Raw genomic sequence first — 5,929 nt, forward strand, 5'->3', positions numbered from 1 at the left:
TTGCTGCTTTCACCTTTGGCACTCAAAGAAAGCTGGAAAATACCAGACGTTTGTAAGGCACCCACACGCATAATAATGAAAAGTAAGACAAAGTTAATGTTCTACTTGATTGATCTCTTTGAGCTGTTGATCCCTGTAGTAAACACTTCTTTCTAAAATGTCTTCATAGTTTTCCAACATTGCTCCAACATTTTAATTTACACAGTAATTTCAAATTTTTATCCTATTATATATGATGCTGTGAGATTTCAATGTGTGTTTCTCTAAGCGAACTCAAGGTTCTGCAGAATGACATCTTTCATTACTGGAAGTTTATGCCAACATATCTTTTCATCTTTAGTAACATTTCTTAAACCAGAAAGATTTAAGTCAAGGATTTTTGTGAAGACAATGAGCAATAGAATTATTAAAAGATATTAAAATAACGTCAAAATATAACTGCTCGTGAGTTACTGTGATACTATTTCCTGAATCAAGGGGAATACTGCTGTTGATAGGACCCATCACTCAATCAAATCTTATGGGGAATTCATTTTTGGGGTTATGATAGCATAAATCTCCAAAACTGTGTGAAACAAACCTGCATGAAGATTCAACTACTGGGTGTATTCTGACTGCTAGAAGGGAACAAATACCTTTCCACACTTCACTAAAGTGTCTTCCAAATTTTTCCAGAATAAAAGGCTGAAAATTCAAAAAAGAGTCCAACCTTAACTAGTCTTTCAAAGACTGCCAGGGTAGTTTAACAATTAGTGACTTCTGATGAAGAAATAATTATTTTCAGTTACAGTACTTGATTCCAGAGCATTGAGTGATCACAGACTTTTATACCTGCAAGTCTGAGTGCCCAAGAACATAAATGATACACAAATTGAGCAGTGATCAATCTTCACAACAATCACACTCTCTTGTTTCAAGAATTACAAAAGGTTGATTAAACATGAAATATTTTATTCCCAGATACACGCATTAATACCCTTCATAATTCCTCTCTTCAAGGATTCATTCAAGGTGGTTCGTGGATTTGTTACGAAGATAGTAAACAAGTTTGTTGAGGATCTCAGGATTAATCACATATTATAACTTAAGATGGTTAGATTATTGTGGGTTTTTTAGGGGTGAAAATAAATCTAATTCTCCCTAATAGCCAGTAGATGAAACCAGATGAAGGGTGACTCGTCTGATCTATCCTAAACAATGGTTTTTTGGAATAAGATGAGCTATCTCCTGAAAACTCTCCTCTGAGTAAACTAGCAGAGCAATAAAGATGTCTTGTCCTGCCTTTTAGACACCTAATATTGAAACTCTTGAGTCTGAGCAAGTAGAATCTGTTTTGTGTTTCAGATGCAGGTTTCAAAGCTTCTTTCAAGCAATACTTCCCACAATTAAATTATCCCATTCATGAGGAAGTCTGTTGAGCTACCTACTCGGAAGCCCCACAGCAGTGATCCCATGTTTACAGCTTTTTTTTTCCTCAGAGTTTCTTGTTTTGGCAGTCACTGAGAAAGGCTTTAAAAATATGACCCTATTACATCCAAAGACTTGAAATAGAGAATTGAAAATTAAAATTATGGGTTTTTTCTTAAACATTCTATTTTTTTTTTAAGTTAGTCTCCGATACTGGGGACTCCACTAATCATCCCTTTAGTGCAAACAAAACTCTTCAGACTTGTTTATAATCCATGAAGAAACATAAACCAAGACAAATTCCTTTTTCCCTGGAAATAATCCTTAAATGTAGCTATAGGAGACTTTTCTGTCTGAAGTATTTCAGAACTGAAACAATTTATCTCCACAGATATCAAGTCTCATGGCTTCATGACTTTAAAGAAGAAAAAGCAGTAAATGCTGTGCTTTTACCTCAGGTGATACGATACATCACCTGCTGTAGTACTTGAAGTTAGCCTCAAAGCAAAACTATCTTACTTTATCTTCACTGTATTTTTACCTTTGGAAGGCTAATACATTTAGCTGGGCTAAGATAAAACAGATAAAAAATAAACAGCTTTTAGAGCACCAAAATCCCATTGTCACAGAGGAGCCTGATCTGGTTTAACTTTGTGGCAGAAGAATGGTGGTGACCATGTCAGAAGCATCCACCCTGTGGATATAAATCAAACCTTCTTCTTTAGGAAGCTACACAGTGAAACTAGGCCATTTTCCTCTGTAATGCGTTGGACTCTACCAAAACTTCATTTTCCAAAATTCTAATAGTTTAAATGTCTGCAATGGGGCTACTGATAGTCATTTGGTTTTTTCACTAACCTTTTAAATTTAAACTTCCATCCATTAATGCATCCAGAAGAAAAAATTAGTATTCAGTTGCTGAAATTGTTATATTTTCCTTCTTGAAGGATGGAGTTAAAGTATCTTAACTCACTCAGTTCAAGGATCAACATACCTAGAGATCTAAAGCACAGAGTCTAACATAATGGATCCAAGTTTGTTAGGAGGGCACTAAAATATATAAAGTGATCCTTAACCAGGGAATAGAGTGTAACAGGAGAAACACAGCCTTTCTAGTCAGACATACTATTTCCATAAAATTATATTTACTCATGCATGCACAGGTAAATGAAATCAAAGCAAAATTTGTTATGGGGGACTTGGTGAATTCTGCAGCCTGATACTATTCAAAAACAAAGTACATCAGCTTTTCAGAAGTTTTTGATAAACAGAATTTTCTGTAAACATTAGCCATGAAATCACACGGCTGCAGTTGGTCATAAATGAATAATATTGCAAAAAACACCAAACACACAGAGGGAATTGTAAAGATTCCACCAACAAAGTCATTGAATACTGTGCATGACTAAACCCCCACTAAATAAGGCAAGTCATATCGCCAGAAACAGAAACTCTAACCTCATTAAGCAAGTATAAAACTGTCTGAAGTGATGGAAAACCACTTTGTATTCCACCTAATAACACAACTGGAATCCACTTTGAAGGAAAATTGAGGCAAAAACTCCTGTACAAATCAGGGAGACTGCAAACAAACAAAGCATTAAAGTAAAATTGCCCAAAAGAAGACAACAATAAGAATCTGTAATACCCTGAATAGAACACAAGAAGGCACTTAAAGAAGCATTCAGAACTAATGGTGACATTAACTCGATAAAGGCATATGCATCCAAAGAGTCCCTGAAGCAATCTATACCCAGTGACTATGGCATCAGAGAAGCTGCATTTGAAAAATTAACACCCCATTACCATGGAATAACAACAATGTTCACAGGCTGTATAAAAGCAAGACACAAAACTTGGCAGTTGAACTGCAATGAGAACCCGAATGATAAAAGTTGAGAGGGAGAATGACAACTAAGAACACATTGAAATAGTTTTTCCTTGGCATTGCCTGTTGGAAAAATAGCTAGGGAAGAAAGCATCTACTAAAATTCATTCTGTGAAGGTTTTGATGCTTGTATAATTTGTTCTCAATATGTGAGCATCAAGACAAATAGAACTCTTTAAGCACTCATTTCTATCATTGTTTGCAAGTGATTCAGGAACCTTCATGTGTTTGCAGCAGTAAGTGTGTTAAAGATAGGAAATGTTTAGCTTGGTGAAGAGAAGGCTCAGGGGTGACCTTACGACTCTCTACGACTGCCTGAAAGGAGGTGGCAGCCAGGTGGAGGTTGGTCTCTTCTCCAGGTAACTAGGGATAGGACAAGAAGACATAGTCTTGAGATGCACCAGGGCAGGTTGAGGTTGGATATTAGAAAATATTTCTCCGCAGAAAAGGTGATTACATATTGGAATGGACCACCCACGGAGGTGGTGGAGTCATGTCCCTGGAGGTGTTTAAGGAAAGATGGGATGTGGCACTTGAATCTAATTGATTCTGTGATTCTATATTTTAATAAAATGCAGTGGATGCTATCTTTTTTGACACTTAAAATACATATTAATAATGAATATCACCTTTATATCTGAGATAATTTCTTCTTTATTGAGAATATATCTCACCTGCTCTGACTACAGATCAATATTTACTACTTCCAGTTCAGTAACTGAGGACAAGAGAAGACTGACTAGCAGATTACTAATAATGTGTTGCTTGCTAAAGGTCTGTTTTCCAAACTTTTTGTCCAGACTGAGAAGTGTGTCAGGCCTTTGAGTAATTATTACTTGGAGTTCCTGTCTGTCCCAATAGGTTTCACTAGTGTTTCTTCTCTAAATGTCAGCAATTCCTAGCCTTATTCACACTAGAAAAGCTTTGCTGAATATGTAACAACATGCCACATACTAGTGTTATGCTCTTGGTATACAGCTTGGGTTAAAAAGATAACCTTCCAAAGAAAACATAAAACAGTAAGGTTCTGATTTTAGTTCCTCATAAAGCTCAAGAATGATGGTATTTGATTAGAATTTTAGTTTTATTATATTATTGCCCTCTTCTCTGTACAATGAAAGAGAATTCTTTCACAAGACAGATATACACATGAAAATGATTATTTTGAAAAAGACTCTCACCAGGTCAAAATCATGTTTGAAAAGAGGACTTTCCCGTCTTCTTTCTTAGTTCATGAAGTTTCATAGGTAGTCTTAACAGTTTTAGGGCTTGATAGGACATAATTTTTTTCCATATAGGTCTGTTCTTTCACAAATATCTGTTATTTGACCATTTGTTTCTGCCAACATATGCATATGGTCAGAGGGACACTTTAGCTTTTGAACAAAAGTCCACTGAGTTAGAGAAATACCAAAACTGAATCTAAAGTAGAAACAGAATGTTGTTGGAAGGTCATTAAATTGAACAGCTGAAGATGCTTGCACTGGTTAGAGTCAGGTAAATATCTAATGGGGTCTCTAGAAGCAGCCACCATATGCAGACAGCAGCCTTGGAGAAGCATTCCTTCTGTAGCCATACAGGAGGGATACTGAGAGCTCTATATTTTAATAAAGATGCTGTAATAGAATTTGAATACATTTATCAGTTATAACTAGGAATGTGTGATATTTCTGTAATGTGTCTTTCCAACTAGTATAGACTGTTGGCTATAGGCCTTGATTGGGATTTCATCAGACTAGTTGTGAATATTTTTTACCCATATATTTAATGTTCTTTTGACATATATTTATCTTTTTCTCAGGTCTTAGGTTTATCTTTTCAAAGTACACATGGGTTTCTAATGCTTCAGAGAAAGCACTAGATTGGGGTTAAAATACACGTTTTTTTCCTCATAAAAGCAAAGCAGATCTCTGTGACTGGTAGATGGGGGAAGGGAGTGGGAAAAGAGACATTAGCAAGGAAATGTCAGTTGCAGTTCAATGAGGGCACTCTGAAAAACTTCTCAGTTAAAATTCCAGTTCCTAGCGAAATTGATACATGGAAAACATAAGTGTTCAGTGTTGTTTTAACTTGAAGTACAGCATGCATTTTAAATTATGTGCCTACTTCAGTGTTGATAAGATTCAACAAGTGACCAAAAGTATGTATGAAAAAAATCAAACCAAAATTCTCATTGCTTACATTCATCTTTCTTGTTTTCTGATTGTTTTTCAGTGTAAAACCCATTATTTGAAGATGACGTAAGGGTGACCCAGAACATTTGTTTTGTCAATCTGGATATAGTAAAGATGTAACTTAAGAGTTGAGGGTGGTTTTCTTTGTTCCCCTTCAGAATGGCTACAGTTAGAATTGGAAGCTTCTCTATTCATTTCTCTAAATGCTGATTTACCTTCCAGACGAAGACCTTAGTTGGCTTCCCAACTTTAATTCTTATTTCTACAGCTGAGGCTGGCACATTTTAAGAGGGCAAGTGGTAAGGTAAGGGGACACAATATGGAAAGTGAGTTAAAACTTTATTATGGGCCCTTATCTGATTCAACAGAAATGCTAGTGATAACAATGTCTCCTTCATGGAAGAGAATGATATAAAGAAAATTTCTTGTTATGAAAAGGAATGCAGCATGGGGAATAATA

The sequence above is a fragment of the Corvus brachyrhynchos genome, unplaced genomic scaffold (assembly GCF_000691975.1).
Source record: "Corvus brachyrhynchos isolate BGI_N302 unplaced genomic scaffold, ASM69197v1 scaffold331, whole genome shotgun sequence".
Classification (NCBI taxonomy): Eukaryota; Metazoa; Chordata; class Aves; order Passeriformes; family Corvidae; genus Corvus; species Corvus brachyrhynchos.